Raw genomic sequence first — 17157 nt, forward strand, 5'->3', positions numbered from 1 at the left:
AGCCTTTGATGTAGGATGTTGTCAAAAGCTTTCTGATTTAATATTTCAGATTTAGGATGCTTATGCCCTTCTAGGGTTTCTTTTATTTGTTTCACATTTTCAGGTCCTTGATAATAAACCACAGGCTACAGCTATTTGTGATGTGCTGAGGTCTCTGACCAGTTTCTTCCTAGGAAACTGTTCTTTGGATCACTGCCTTCCGTTGCTCAGCAGATATTCTCTGTGACAGGAGAGGGGAGGCTAGGATAGCTGAATGAGAATGCACATTAAATATGCCTGGCCTGAATCAGTAGCCTGTGGAAACTAATGCCTCATCCTTAAAAAGAAATATCACATTTCAGTAATGGAGAAACAAAGGAGGAGGAAATTGGACTCCAGTGAGGAGGTAGGACGATGGGAAAGATTCACATTTGCATTTTTAAAAGGGAGCTTTTATCATTGGCTGTTTGAGCTGTAAACTGAAATGAAAGATGAAGGAGGGCAGGAGTTTATTCTGCTGTGAATGATCAGCACAGAGCTTGTTGTGTAGATTCCAGAGAGGAAAAATACTTTTGTGGTATAGCGGGGTGATTTTTTAAAGGTATATCCCGTAACACTGAACACTTGGAAAATTCAGGTGAGGTTTGCCTTATTGTTTCAGTACAAAAAAATTTCCTAACATAAAGTATTTTAATTTTTTCACATTTTGAAAAGAAACGTTTTGATTGTTTGGACAAAACAACTTGTCACACAAACGTCTTTCTGTTTTCATTTCTTAAACACCTCTTTTAAAATGGGTGAAATTGAGAACTCATTTCAGTTTTGCCAAATCAGAACATTTAGCTTAATTCCCGGTGTTGGTTTTTTTAAATTTTGGGGGTTAACAAAAATGGTTTTCAGTTTGACACCATTGCCCCCTTTTTAAAAAAAATTGGTGGTGAACTAAAATAATCAGTAATTCAGACAGCTCAGTCTTGGGGTTCAGCCATTTTCCTGAGCTGAGGCAGGGGTGAAAGTAGCACATTTCTTACGAGTATTGTCCTATCACAACCCAGCCTCCCACTTGAGACTCTGCACTTTCCCCTCACTCCCGCATTCCCACCTACCCTCCAAAATTGGCAGCGAAGGTGGAGGGGGCTCAGGCCTTGGGCTATCTGCTGCTGAGTGTGATTGCCTGCAGGAAGCCAGGAGCCTCGCTGGGAATGCCCCACTCCTAGCGGAGCTGAGTGCCCCAGCCGGATGGCTTCTCCAGAGTGCTGCACCAGGGCATAGTATCTTACTTTCACCGCTGGGCTGAGGAGACTGTCAGCCGATGGTCAGGGCAGTGTGTGTGTGTGTGTGTGTGTGTGTTTCCGAGAAAAGGTTTAACGTCCGTGTCTTTACTGCTAGGACTGGGGTCCCGTCGCAGAGGGTAGCCAGCAGGCCAACAGACGCCCCTTTTTATAGGAAGAGCTTATTACACCTTAGATTTTAGCTGCTAGAACACAGGGTTCCTTTGCAGCGGGCAGCCTAGGAAAGGCTGAAAGGTGCCCCAACGGACCTGTCACCTGGGAGTGACACAGATCCAAACGCCCAAGCTCTTCCTATGCCTGTCCCTTTATGACTGGCTGAAGTTCTTTTAAATTGTGCTTGGTTCTGTTACAGCAACTGAAGGAGTCAGGTTAAAAACTTAAACAGTTACAAGGTTTATTAAAAAGACTTATAAAAGCATATGTTTACAATGGCTATTGCTCTCTTTCTTAACTGTTAGCAAATACAGATTTTAAAAATAGTTACAAAGAAAATAAAGATAGAAAATAGAAATAATGGTACCAAGTGACAGCTTAATCTTTAAAGAGCTCTAAGTCTATGTGTACACTTAAGACAAAGGACCACATCCAGGTAAAATTTTTACACCTTTCTGTGCCTCTTGACTCCAGCGTGTCAGGCCAGGGCCGGTCTCTCAATTCCTAGGAAAGACGAATACGAGGTGGGCGTCCCCTCTGGAACCTCGGGAGATCAAACACCTAACCCGACCAGCAGATAGATGGTAGATTGACACTCAGAGTAAATGTGCTGCTGGACCCTCTTTATACCCCTGGGGGCCCGTATCCTCTTTCTTATCTTAAGATAGCAAATTGTACTGGTCCATTTTGTGGCGCCAGTTCTTACAAGCAAGTTTCAAGTTAATTTACACTTGCAAGAGAGAGAACTAAATTGTGAGTACTAGACATTTTTTTACTGAGCGAGAGATTCCTCCCCCCACGGACGGCTGTGTGTTCATATCAATATGGGTTAAGTCAAGGGCACTCTTCAGCAGCCTCTTGGTCAGCTATTGGCATATCTCTGTTTACAGCCATTCACGGTCACAGCAGCCTGCATATCCGGGCCTTCTGCTCTGTGTGCCCTGTATGCTCCAGGAAAGCAAAAATGGATGTTACAAGGAGGGTTCATGTCTGGCTACGGAGACTCACAGATTTGATGTCCAGAAGGGAGCACTGTAAACACCTACGTTCTAGTCTGATCTTTTGCATAACACAGGCTATAGGACTTCCACCGGTACTTTCTGCACCAGGCCCATAACTTCTGTTTAACATGCAGCATATCTTTTAGAAAGGCCTCCACTCTTCAATTAAATGGAGATCTGGGTTCAATTCCTGCTTTTGCCATAGATCTTGGCAGATCATTTAATCTCTCTGTGCCTAAATTCCCCATCTGTAAAGTGAGGATAATAATACTGAATTTCTACCACACCGCATCTATTTTGTCTATTTCAGCTTTAAACTGTCTGGAGTGTGGCCTGTCTCTAACTACCTGTGTATACTGCTGAGAAATCTCAATTCCACTGTAGCATTGCACTGTCACTAGCTTAATTCTGAACAATTAGTCCAGCATTTGGATTTCTCCCAATCTGTTCTGAAACAATGCTGGTGGAGTATTAATGTGAATTATTCCTAAAGGACACACATGAGGGGTCAGAAGCAGTTCTGCCGGGTTGGGCTAAGATTTAAAAATTGTATACAAGTGTGAAGAGACCAAAGCTTCTTGCCTAGAGATGGTAGCTATGTTCTTTTGTTTCTCTTCTGTGATACCTTAGTGATATCAAGGCATCATATTCTGCACTAGGAGAATGCTAGATAAAAGAGAAATGTATATATTAATAGAGTGCCATCTGCTGGCACATAAGAGTATGTAGCTTTGTTTATGAGTAAGTCCAATAAAGTTGTTGTTATACATTGCAAATGGCTTCTTATATTCTGCCATAAACATTCTGCACAGGGAGTAAACATATTAAATGAGGGCTTTGCGTCTGGGCCAGAAGGAGCCTCCAGCACAAACATTATCATGTGCTAGTGGTATCCCAGATAGTCTAGAGAAGAATTGAAATAACTTGTAGGCATCTGCATGACATGCAAGCCACTGTAAATTTCTCCCCCACCTCAGACATTTACCAGTACTTCGTTCATGCTACTGCAAACTCTCATCTTTTGCTGACAGATTCCTTTTCCTCTTAGGCATGGGGCTTAATCAGGTGTCCATACCTCTGTCAAGGCTGGTCCCCACTCTAGCACTTTGAGTGTAGAAGGTGGGGACCCACAAGAGACTTTACAATACCCTGCCACTAAAGGCTTTTGTTTAAAAACTCTCCGGCATCACAGATTCTCTGACCTTGGATGGTACGCTGCCACAAACCAAATGCAAAATCCCTTTGAAAACCCAGGAAGATGCACTTGGGAATTTCTCCCAGTGGGGTGCCCTCAAGCTCTTTAACCCTCCCCCTGGAGAGAGTTTAAAAACAAGTCTATAATTCTTTGTATAGCTGACTTTGCAGCTTAGGCACATGCGCACAGAACTTCCTGCCTTCTAGGACACAGAGCGCCACAGCAGAAGGGCAACGGAAGACGGGGCACTGACATACACGGTCGGGGGCGTGGCCAAGGATGTCAGCATTACAGACGCACAGACATCGAGCTACTATATATACGATGCAAATGAAATGTTACTGGTCTATCAAAAACCTTGGTCCCCAGAGCTGCTGCAAACAGCTGCCTTCAGCTCTGGCAGTTGCCATGTTTGTGGCAGCTCTAGGGGCTAGGGCTGGGGCTGGGGTATATCCTGGTCACCAGAGTCCCCCAGTACCAGTCCTAACCCCTAGAGCCCCCCAACCCCTCCACTACCCCCCCCCAGCACTGACCCAAGAATCCCCTGCATCCAACACCCCTAGTGCCAGCCTCCCACCCTCAGAGCCCTGCAGTGCCAGTCCCCATCCCAAACCCCTCAGTGCCAGCCCCTTGCCCCTTAGAGCCGACCACCACCAGATCCCCCAGTGCCAGCCTCCTGTTTCCAGAGCCCCTCTGCACCCAACTCCCCAAGAGCCCCTCAGTGCCAGCCCTCAGCCCCCAAAATTAGCCCTGTCCCCAGAGCCACCCAGTGCCAGCTCTTCCCCTCTAGCCCCCTTCTATTAATCCCACCCCTAAAGCTCCCCAGTGTCCGCTTTCCACCCCCTTAGAGCTCCCCAGGACTAGTCCTGCCTTCAGAGCCCTCCAGTATTAGCTTTGGTTCCAGAGCTCCCCAGTGCCAATCCCCCAATCTCGTAGAGCCTCCTACCCCCAGATCTCAGCACTAGCGCCGCCCCCGGAACCTCCAGTGCCTGCCCCACCTTCCTCGCCTAGCCCTGTGCTGCCTCCCAGCCACCAGCTGAGTGTTGCTACCCCAGGTTGCAGCTGCTCTAAGGCTGCTGTGCTGGGCTCTGTGCAGCCCTCCCGTCATATAGTGAACTGCTCTTCCAGGTCCAGGGGTACGTCTAGACTACAGGCTTTTGTCAACAGAAGTTCTGTCGACAAAGAGCGTCTAGACTACATCCAGTTCTGTCGACAAAGCAAGCTGCTTTGTCGACATGACAGTGTAGACACAAAGGACAGTGTAGAGGCAATAACGCCTTCTGTCGACAAAACTCTGTCGACAAAAGGCGTTATTCCTTGTAGAATGAGGTTTACTGCCGTCAACAAAACTGCTGAGTTCTGTCAACACTATGTCGACAGAACTCAGTGGCAGTGTAGATGTAGGTATAGTTTTGTTGACAACAGTGAACTTTTGTCGACAAAACCCTGTAGTCTAGACACACCCCAGGAGGAGACCCTGCCTGTGCCCGGCACTGGTTGGCTGAGAGGTAGGGCAGGACACACCTCTCCCAACAGCTGAAGCCGGAGGGGAGACACTGCATGGTGCACCCCCAGAGCCACCATGGCCTAACAGCAGTCAGGGGCAGATGACCATTTTGCGGGGCCCAGGGCAGCACAATTTTGCAGGGCCCCCCCTTTGCCACTGCACATGCGCGGGGCTTCTTGAAGCAAGGGGCCCGGGGCACCCACTCCGCTCGCCCTGCCCTATATCCGCCCCTGGCAGCAGTGGTTCACAGCTCAGCAGCTGTTCGTGGCTCAGCAGCAATCCGCAGATCGGTGATTAGGAACCACTGGTCTGGGGAATAAGATGAAAAGCAAGCCATATCTTGGTGTGCATGGTTATTACCCCCTCCCTCCTGAAACTCCACCCTTGAACCCATTGTCTGTGGGTTTAACCCTTACAGGCGATTTAGTTAACTGAATTGCTGGGTTGTCCAGAAAAATATAGTAACCTCCACCCCCATTCATTACAACCTCCTTGCTGCATTTAATCAGGCTAAGTATGCTTACTCCAACATTCTTGTAAAGATTTTAGACACTCTGGTCTCTGACACATGGCCTTAACTGCAATTTAATGAAGTTTTTTGCTTATAAATCCACTAAGTGGTTTGAATATTTGTTCAATTCCCCAGTCAATCCGATGCTGAAATGAGTGGGGTGAATTTCCCAAGTGTATTGTGTATGTCTAATTATGTAAATGCTCCCCTATTGCTATAGGATACTAGCATCTTAGAGAGGACTAATTAATTGATCCTTACCATGCTCCTCTGAGGTAAAGGAAGAGAAGTCGCATTAACCTCACTTTACATTAAGGCAAAGGAAAATTAAGTGACTTGCCCAAAATTAAGTGACTTAATGGACACAAGAACTATGTGGCAGAGACAGGCACTTAAGGCATATCTCCCTAGTCTCAGTGTAGAGTCTTCTCTAAAACAGCCTCATTATAGAAAATCTCTTTCACTGCTGGCATGGTCGTCACTTATCATGATGGACATTGCTTTCTTTAGCCATTGCTTCCATGTTCTCCATTTGCTGGCACCCTCTCCACAGGGGTCTGTTATGGGACGAGTTCTGTTCAATATCTTTAGCAATGATTTAGATGATGGCATAGAGAGTACGCTTATTCAGTTTGCAGATGATACCAAGCTGGGAGGGGTTGCGACTGCTTTGGAAGATAGCGTCATAATTCAAAATGATCTGGACAAAGTGGAGAAATGGTCTGAGGTAAATAGGATGAAGTTTAATAAAGACAAATGCAAAGTACTCTGCTTAGGAAGGAACAATCAGTTTCACACATACAGAATGGGAAGCGACTATCTAGGAAGGAGTACAGCAGAAAGGGATTTATGGGTCATAGTGGACCACAAGCTAAATATGAATCAACAGTGTGACACTATTGCAAAAAAAAATCAAACATGATTCTGGGATGCATTAACAGGAGTGTTGTGAGCAAGACTTGAGAAGTCATTCTTCTGCTCTACTCTGCGCTGATTAGGCCTCAGCTGGAGTATTGTGTCCTGGTCTGGGCCCCACATTTCAAGAAAGATTTGGAGAAGGTCCAGAGAAGAGCAAGAAAAATGATTAAAGTTCTAGAAAACATGAGCTATAAGGCAAGGCTGAAGGAAATGGGCTAAACTAGACAGATTTAAACTAGACAGTTGAAAATCCACAACGGTCTACATTTTCAAAGTGATTAATTACTTGAGCTCCCCCAATCTATGGTGCCCTAACTTGAGACAGCTGAAAGGGCCCTGGCTATAAAGTACGATAGCTCAGTGCATTCTAAATGCCTGACACCATTAAGATATCTTCACTGTGGGAGTTTTACGGACAGGAGGTCAGAAAAGATCACCACAATAACCCCTTACAGCCTTGGGATCTATGAATCTCCAAGCATCCAAAATCACTGCCCGTTTTTGAAGATGTAGATCATTCCCTTATAATGACCCATTAATAACTAATGTCAGGGCTGCGGCCACAATAAACAAAACATTGACTAAACTGCCCAATCTAGGCCCAACCCTGCATTGGGAGTTGTGCTGAGCCACTCCAACCCCAAAGGGAGCTGTGGGGGGGGAGAGAAGGGGGCAGAGAACGTGCATTAGAGGAGCATAATTGCTCCAAATATTCCCTGGAAAGAAGGGAGAATTGCACGGCTTTGTGTCATCCTTTATTTTGGGCAGTTCAGTCTATCAGCGAATAGATGATCCATAACAACACAACTCCCTTCCCATTGCTGAATACAAACAAATTGACTCACATGGTTTTGTGGACTCAGAGTACTTTCAAACAAGGATTAATCTGCCAGGAATCAGATTGGCTGCTGCAGGCACTGGCTCACTTAACGGACAAAAAGAGTTGCTAATTTCCATATTGGGACTGCAGCAATATGTAGAGTACTGAGCGTGCCTATCCACATAGACTCAGGTTTGTTTGACTTGTTATGTTACTTTTAAAAAATATTTCTTCATTTGCATTAAACTTTGTTTTTTGTCAGGGCGAGTGGTAATCATAGGCTAAATGTGTTTCTGTGATGGCCATTCACATTATTATCATCGAAGTTTTGTCTCTTGAAATTAAGAAGCAATAAATAACTTGTTTAGCACCATGGGCTGATGAAATCATTTTGACACTAGTTCATAAAAGTACTCCATCTTCCTTATTTGTAGTGTTACGAAGGCACTCTGGCAAAGCAGTTGAAAAGCATCAGTTGTTCTGTTTGTGGGAACTGTCTCAGGGAGGATGGGAATAAACTCTCTGGCTAGGTCTACACTATAGAGTTTTTGTGCAAAATCGGCTATTTTTGTGCAAAAACTCACGGCGCATCCACACCTCAATCGCGTTTTTGCACAAGTAAGACGAAAGAACAGAGGGGTTTTTCTGGTGTAGGTATTCCTCTTTCTACAAGGAATAACTCCTTTTTGCGCAAGTGCTCTTGTGCAAAAGGTGTGTGTGGATGGGGAACAGGGGTTTTTTGCTCAAAAAGAGGCAATCGAAAAAAGCCCAGGTGTCTTGGTGGCCATTCTGTAAATAGCAATCAGAGTTTCCTTTTGAGAGAGCATCCATGCAGTCTGGATGCTCTCTTTCACAAAAGCGCTTTGCTTTTTCAATGCGCTTCTGCAGTGCGGATGCTCTCTTGCATAAGAAGTTTTAGCGAAAGATCTCTTACACGGAAAGCTTCTTGCACAAGAAGCCTATAGTATAGACATAGCCTCTGAGAAAACCATTTGCTACCAGGATGAAGCAACAAAGGCAATGTTGGTCCAATTCTGTTACATATTTTGGGCCTTTGTGGACACCCTGTGTGACCAGCTGTTAGAGTCACTTCCTGCCAGCAGCATGGCAGACACAGCGAGACAGAGAGAGAGAAATTAGACCATTGTTCCTGACTAAAGTGTCATCATAAAATCAGACTAGGGCAGTCCCACTGATGGCAATTCTGAGCCCCAGGGCAGAAATCTTTGGGCCCCCTGCCCCTTCCTTGGGCAGGGCCACAAGCACCCCTCCCCCAAAAAGCCACAAGTGCCTGTCTCTGTCAGAGGACCTCTAGGCTGGCCCATTCTCATCCCCCACCTGCTTGGATGCACCGCACCATGCCTTCCCTCCCAACCCCAGACCAGCCTGCCTGCTCTGAGGAAAAGCTGCAACAGCATCTCTTGAGTCAAAGACACTTTTGATAGACCTCAGGCAGGTTCTGGGGCCCAGTAACCCTTCCCTGGAACCTGCATGGGACATATCAGTTGCATCTTTGAATCAAGAGACACTATCCCCAGAGCAGGCAGAGCTACCATGGCAGTGGCTGGGACCATTGGACCTAGTGAAATAGGCCACTGGGCAATTTCCACCTTTTTTTGCCCTTCTACATTGGCAGGCCTGTTCTAGGGTAGGGAATGAGGAAGCATTGAACAGCAAAAAACCTGGGCAGGACAGAGAGACATTTTGAATGTGTTGTCTCAGCAGGATCATTCCTCCCAGGTCTGGACTCAGTCCGGTAAGGTGCTGAGCACTCTGACACATGACTCTTGAGCACTGAAGGCTGAAGGCTTTGCTGGATCTGGGCCAGTGTGTCTGGTGCCATACAGACTGGAGCCCTCTGAGAACAACCAGGCAAATAGGGGCAAAAAGGCCACAATTCAGGGAAGCATCCCTGCTCAGGACAGTGCTTGTAGCACATGGTCTGGGGTTGGAATTAATGCACACACCTACATGGTCTCCTGAAGTGGAGCATTCTCAGCCAGGAACCAGAAAGAAGACCCAACAGGGGCAAGTCGTTCTGAGGCTTATGTAGAATCAGAGGAAACCAGGAGAAATCAAAGTCTGGTTATGTGTTGGAGCACAGTGTGGGGGAGGAAGGGAGGGCAGTGAGAGCCCTGAAGGTCTCAGGGACCTGTGAGCCTGACATGACATGACAAGGCTGTGTACAGATACAACTGGGTGTTACATGCAAGATAGAGAGAGGTATATTCTTTCCTGACAAGCTTCCTGCCAGGATGAGAGCAGTGAATGAGTTTGGGGATTTTTTTTTCGTTCAGAACTTGGGGATATAATTACGACAATTTTCATAAAACCCAAGTCCCTGCTCTGATTTAATGCAGCTTAGCATACGGATTCTGAAGTGATTAGCATGTCAGATGGGCAGACAGGCGCAGTCAGATCTGTAGCCGGGAGTCTAATTACAAACTGCAAGGAAGTGTAAGACACCCGCTGAAAGGCTGATGGAAAGATGATATAGGTAGCCCAGCACTTTCAATCCCAGCGTCCCTCAAGCTAGGCTCCAAATCCACATTTAGGCACTCTAGTAAAAGTGGTCCAGTTTTCAGTATTTAAACTCCCAACTCCCTTTAAATTCTCAGCCTCTCTGAAAATCTGGCTATCTACTTAGTTTGGCGTTATTAAGTGCTTTGGAAAAATCAGTCCACGGACATAAATGTAAGAGCCTAAGCAGTCTTGGAAATGTCAGTGTTAGCACTTATTATATACTTGTATCAAAGGGGAACATAAAAGCTCTTTACCTTCCCAGATAGGGTGTTCAGTTTCCTGTAATTCTCTTCTCCATGGTAAGCATCATTAACAATGAATGGTGAACTACAAATGATGTCTGATGCTGTGAGGTCACTGACTGCTGCAGGCACTGAGGACATTCAGCATCTCTCAGGATCATCCCTAATATTAGGAGTAGGTATATGACCGATCCCAAACTTTCCTGCTCTTTTATGATTGAGAAACTAGGCTTGAAGTCTAACAAGAGTCGACCTTGGTAAAAGCTTTCCAGCCTTCCTTAGATTCCAGGAGGTTAGAAACATCTTGCAAATTGCTTCTGTTAACAGATTTCAGCTTTTCTCCAACTGGTCGAAACCAAGCAGTGCCACAGGACTGGAAAGCTGGCTTATTTGAGTTTGGGTTGATAGTTCATGGGCAAGGATTCTATTATCCAAAGCCATTTGCTTGTTCAGAATCTCAAGCATAGTATACAACACAGGTTTTTGCGTTTTAATTATACTATAATTGACAGAGTGGATGCTCAGCATCGCTGGGGAAAAAAAATCAGACCACTTTTATTTAGACCAGGTCTAGGGTAGGGAAGAAAGTCAACCTAAGAGACTCAATTCCAGCTTCAAGAATAATATAGCCAGTGTTGACATACCTTAGGTCAAATTTCCGCAGCATCCCAACTGCAAGAGGTTAATTAGAGAAACTTTCCCAAAGAGTTCCCTTACTCCTCACAAGCAAGTGGAGTACCGGAATTGACTGGAGTGTAATCAGTGATTGGTTTAGTGGGTCCTTAATAGACGTGCTAAATCAAATCCCAGGAAATAGATCGCTACCGCATCGAACTCGGGGTGAGTGGAGAAAAGCCCATAGATATCTAAATATGAATGTAAGTGTCTAACTTTCAGCACTCAACTTTGAAAATGTTGGGCTGTATTTCTGGCAACCCACTGTCATGATAATGCATAATGCAGTGAACCCATCTCTCACATAACACACACAGCCTTAACACCCACACAAAGTTCTACAGGGAAATTACAGAGTGCTTATGTAACTCCTTTCTTTGTCATTGAAATAATGCCTTCGGAAAGTGTCGTATGCAGTACCAAACTTTTTCTAAAGCCTAAAAAAAAATCTCACTTTGATAGTATATAAATTGAGTTTCCTGCATAAATCAGTGTTTTTTTCCCCCACAGTTGTACTGTAGCAGCACTACTCATAAATTGTAGCATTCATATTTGTAAATCTTTGGAAGCTAGGCATGAAGAACCAAACTTTCTGTTGTCAGGTCACATTAACTCCAAAGTTTCTTATAGGCAAATTATATCTTGAATACATTGCACAATTCACAAAAAAAGGGGTCTTTTATTCTATGTAAAGCATCAGCTCCCATTAAAGATGAGGAACAAGTAATCACATGCTAATGATAAAAGCATCCAGATAGATTGAACAAGCTTAGAAAAATCACATTGTGGCAACCAATTACAATTCACTCAAATTAATACCACAGCCCATCCAAGACCAAGGCAAACAGTTTTCCCTCAGTTATTTGGCAAAGGGAAGAAATCACAGCTCACAGCTGAGTGAGAGGTCAAAGGAGTACTCCTGAGTTCTGGTTTAAACATTATTCATTTCACATGGCTCTTGACATCTAGATACTGGCAGGAACATTTGAGCACGGGCAGGAAGCTAGACCAGATCAATACTTCTCAACCTTCTTATAGGTCACACAAAAAGGACAGCTGTGGTTTCTCACCATGACCCCAAATCCCACAATCCCTTGCAGCTACAAAACTGCAGTTTCAGAGGAGGAGGGGTATGCAACAAGAAACTGTAACTGGGTTTTGAGTAGTGGATGGGTGAGTGGTAGATGGGAGTTGCTGAGTATAGAACTGCTTCCTGGCACTTGTAGGCTTTGCAGGTCATAACCCAGGCATCTCTACACTTGCCACATCAGTAGTGAAAGTAAAGTAAAGAAAGTAAAAAACCCTGGCACGTCTTTCATTACAAATTAAGAACTGGGTGTTTCTCTTTCTGTTCCTCCTTAAATCCCTCTGGGTTTGAACACACACAAAATAAATGTTGTTTGTGTTGTGATGCATGGGCTGTAACAATCTGAGAGACACTGGGTGAGAGGCGCACCCAGGCCCTATTGTCTCTAGGATTCTGTGAAGAAGTTTCCATGAAAACATAGAAGAAGAGGTTACTTATTCTATGCAGTAGCTGAGGTTCTTCAAGATGGCTGCCCATTGGGTGCTTCACTTTGGAGAGAGCCTGCCTCTTTGTTTATAAGCAAAGATTTGTAATAGCAGTGCCTGGTTGGATTGCACATGTGCTGTCCCCATCTCATGCCACCTCAGGAGGTTGCTAGGATGTCAAAGGCTGGGGCTAGGGCTGTTGTCATCTTGTGGGTCTCTGTTTCTATCTCTGTGGAGCCTATTGTCTCTGAGTTTGTGTATAAGGCACAGATCAGACACTTTGCACTGAGTAGCACTTGCTCTGTTTTTTCTTTCTTTCTTATTCATAGGCATATATATACGCAACCATTTCAGCATCGGTTGGGGGTCACTCAATGTGTGAAGGTCTCATCAGTTTAGGATGTGAGTTGAGTGTCCTAACCACTGTGCTCTAACCACTGGGCTAAAAGTTGTAATGGGAGTGGCATCACTACCACCTTTTGCCTGACCTGGCTTAAGCATCAAACTGTAGGGGCTACATCTACACCGGCGCGTTCTCATGCAAAACTCTTTTGCGGAAGAGTTCTTTTGCAAAAACTCTTCCAGAAGAGAGCATCTACACTGACATATGCTTTTGTGCAAGAGATGTGCTTTTGCGCAAGAGTATCCATGCCAGTGTAGACGCTTTCTTGAGCAAGAAAGCTCTGATGGCCATTTTAACCAGAGGGCTTTCTTGCACAAGACGTTCATGCTGCCTGTCTACACTGGCCTCCTGCGCAAGAACAGTTGCACAAAAGGGCTTATTCCTGAGTGGGAGCGTCAGAATTCTTGTGCAAGAAGCCCTGATTTCATACATTAGAACCTCAGTTTACTTGCGCAAGAACACATGGCCAGTGTAGACAGGCAGCAAGTTTTTGCGCAAAAGTGGCTGCTTTTGCGCAAGATCGCGCCAGTGTAGACACAGCCTGGGACTGAGTTGACAGCTGGGAATCATGAGTGGCACTTCCTCTGAGGAGACAAGATTTGTGACACAGCCTTTTCCCTACATTTCTTATTGGTTAGCTCATGCAGTGCCCCACTCAGTGTGCCGGCATTTGAGAATCCCTTTCTTGGGCGCCTAACTGGCCCCAGTATTGTAGTGGATGTCTTGGCTCCTACTTTAGGGCTATGAATTCCATCCGGTGGCAGGGCACTGAACATGGTAAATTCCGTTTGCGAATGTATCTCTTAGTTGCTGTCTAGAAACTAGTACAACTTGACAGTGTGGATCAGTGGTGCCCCCTGCAAGCCACACGCAGCCCACTGGGGTTCCGCCTGCGGATCCCCTGTCCGCCCTCATCCCCCACATCCCTCTTGTGCACTGGAGCCGCGCTTCCTACTCCTACCCCTCCCTCTCAGCACTTTTGGCGTTCCATGAATTCACTGATTCACACTCGGTTCCCACTCCTCCTCCTCGCTCCCAGAGCTTGCACATTGCAAATCAGCTGTTCCCAGTTGTTCAAACTCTGGGCAGGAGTGGGGGAGTAGAAAGTGCGGGGCTGCAGTGCTCCAGAGGCATGTAGGGGAAAGGCGGGAGAGAGTGTGTGCGCAGGCCGCAGGTGGAACCCTGCTGGGCCGTGGGTCACAGCTTGTCCACCACTGGTCATGCGGCCCACTGAGATGAAGATGGGACACTCATGTGGCCCACTCACTATTCTTGGTTGCAAATCGCTGGTGTAGATGATCTACTGTGTAGCCACAAACTTATCATTTCACTCCCAGGGAAACCAATGTTAGCATCAAATTCAATGCCAGGTAATTCCTTTACATCACTTTGGTGAACTTTAAAGTACTTCTGAAAAGAAACTCTCTTCTGGCATGATGGCTTGATGTTCTGTGTTGTAATGAAGATGGCCAGGAACAGGGACACACAGAGGTACAAATCTGCAATCCTGCATGACAGAAATTAGTAACGAAGCAGTTGAAAGATGTTCCACGGGCTTCTTGAAGAATATAAATGCACATTCTCTATGAACCAGAGCTGGATGAATAATTCATCACATAATTTATTCAACAAATTTTGTCTCTTTTTAAGGGTGAGCAAATTTTCCATGAACAGACACATTTTTCTTGCACTTATCCCCTATCCTCCAGTATTTGCTGAATTAGGCCTAATCCTGCAAACACTTAGATACATATTTACCTTTACTATTCTGATTTCCAGGGGAATAATCAAGGTAATAAAGTTAGGCTCTTGTGTAAATGATTGCAGGATTGGGGACATAGTTCAGTCATTATTATTTGGGCTGTAGGGATATGTCTACACAGCAACATTATTTTGAAATAACTAGCTTTATTTCGAAACAACTTAGTCCACGTCTACACAGCAGGCAGTTATTTCAAAATGATGTCGAAATATTGCCAAGCTGGAGGATTTCTTACTCCGACTCCTGTAACCCTCATTGTACGAGGAGTAAGGAAAGTCGGAAACAGAGTGCTCCATTTCGAAATAAGTGCTGTGCAGACAGCACCAAAACCCGAAATAAGCTATTTCAAAATAAGCTATGCAGTTGACATAGCTCAATTTGCGTAGCTTAATTTGAGTTAAGCCCTGCTGTGTAGACGCACCCTAGATTGTTGGAGGAAGAGTGCTCTATTTCAAAATAAGTGCTGTGTAGATGCTCCCAATTCCAAAATAAGGTACACAATTGATGTAGCTCAATTTGCGTTGTTTATTTCGAGGTAAGCCCTGCTGTGTAGACACACCCTTAGCTGATTCAAGCAGTCATCTCCTGGCATCTGGCAGCCCCTACTGTTCGGTTTCCCATCTTTATATATTCTTTTGCTATAGGCAAGAATCCTTTGTGTGCTATTTAAGGATGTTAAATTTCATTTAATCAGCTAATCAACCAGTTAATGGATTTTCCATCGTCTAGTCGATTAGTTATTAAGCAAGGGAGCCGCAGCAGGGTTAGCTCCCAGCCCCGGGAGCTAACTCTGCTGTGGCTCTGCCTTTTAAATGTATTAAGAGCCTGTCAGCTCATAATACATTTAAAAGGCTAACGCGCAGCAGGAGGGACCTTGCGTGAGCTGGACCAGCTGATTCCCAACTCGCACCAACTTCCCCCTGCTGCGCATCAGCCTTAAATATAAAAAGGTTGAAGTGCAGCGGGAACCCGGCACGAGCCAGGAATCAGCTGTCCTGGCTTGCACTGGGAACCCCTACTTTGCACCAGCCTTCCAAATGTATTACGAGCTGGCAAGTCCTTCATACGTTTAAAAGGCTGAAGTGCAGCAGAGGAGAGGCGGGCAGTGCAAACCAGGCCAGCTGATTCCCGGCTTGGGCAGGTTCCCCTCTGCTGCGCTTCTGATTGTTAAATGTATTAAGAGCCTGCTGGGCTCATGTATTAAGAGCCAGGCGCAGCATCTGGGACTGGGCATGAGCTGGGAATCAGCTGATTCCTGGCTCGCACCTGGTCCCCGCTATCCCCCTGCCCCCCTTACCCCTTTATGGAGACAGTGATAGAGGCAACAATTGGCAGAGGGAAGCAACTAGTCAAGGGACTTATCAATTAGTCACCTACATCCCTAGCGCTATTTATCATTTTCACACTTTCAGTGGGAAAATACAGTATCCAGAATGGGTTCCAGCATCAGATGCCATCGCTCGGGAAGACTGGCGGGTCTGGCTCAGCAGGACAGTGGGTGGGGCATCCCAGAGGGAACGTAGGCAGGCTCTGTGGTATATCTGCACATCAAATGACATTCTTAAGGGGATCTCTGTGACTGAACCGATCACACCTGACATTATATCCTAAGTCCTTGGAGATGAGGATGGTGCCTTGTGTTTCTTTATAGCACATAGTACAAAGAAGCTACATTTTGTATTATCACAGGAGCACTGTAATTACAGTGTAGTTACATTGGAAGCACATTTTTAATTACACTTTTTGTTGCTTGTATTTACTACTAGTTTATATAACTAGGAAGTTTACTACTTGACCGAGAATAATTATAGTGCAAATAAATGTAGTTAACAATATATTATTAAAGAGAACACCAATGGGGTAATAATGTTAATATTTTGTAGTTAATCTTCAAGTTAGGCTCATGTTATTTACACATTGGTAAGCAAAACCACTGCATGATTGAATTGTGATTGTGATGCTCTTTTTTAAAATGTGACCTGATTCAGGCTGGATCCTGAGTACAAGATTAATAATAAAGTAAATAATTATATACTCCTTCGTGCTTTCTGGAGAATATGTTAGGCATGTCAAGAGCTATCGTACAGCAGTTCTGTTCATTGGTCTGCAAGGATAAGCTGAGCTCCTTTGCTCTCTAGCTCAGTTTCAAAATTGAGGGCTACACTGGCTTTTTATTCTGCTTACAGAGAAACTTAAGCACTGACTACTGATAACAAATATATCACATTGTCTTCTGAAGGTCTCAGAAGTACAGTACCCTACAAATTAAAGTGAACTTCAGTACATTGCTAGCATGCGAGATCCAGATGCAACACCATAGTGTACTACATTGTGCTTCCAGTGGGATTCCCACAAAGCAGTTATAATCCTATCTTGCTTCCAGAGCTGAAACAATAAAACTCAGGTCTTTTCCATGTGTGAACTGTGCAGCCCAGGAGCACATATCCTACAGATAAACAATTTCATTATCTTGCAAAACGTACTTGCTGTCTGTGTTACAAGCCAATCCATGGAGAAGCTATAGGGCTCCCAAATTTAATTTGGGCAGTAATCACTCAGTGAGTACATTGAAATGAACACGGATTTTGTACATCCATATTGATTTTACTCCTGTAATAAATGTGCTGGAGGGGAGCAATGCAAGTCAGTACTGACAGCAAACAC

At 45.0% G+C, this 17157-nt stretch overlaps 1 long non-coding RNA gene across 1 annotated transcript in view; it reads left to right on the forward strand.

Moving 5' to 3' along the window:
* Positions 1-237: 237 nt before the first annotated feature.
* Positions 238-17157, forward strand: part of LOC112547581 (uncharacterized) — a 76370-nt gene continuing 59450 nt past the window's right edge. Inside the window, exon 1 of the long non-coding RNA XR_003091349.2 lies at positions 238-385. This is a non-coding gene — a long non-coding RNA (uncharacterized LOC112547581). The remainder of the gene's footprint in view (positions 386-17157) is intronic.

The sequence above is a fragment of the Pelodiscus sinensis genome, chromosome 4, assembly GCF_049634645.1.
Source record: "Pelodiscus sinensis isolate JC-2024 chromosome 4, ASM4963464v1, whole genome shotgun sequence".
Taxonomy (NCBI): Eukaryota; Metazoa; Chordata; order Testudines; family Trionychidae; genus Pelodiscus; species Pelodiscus sinensis.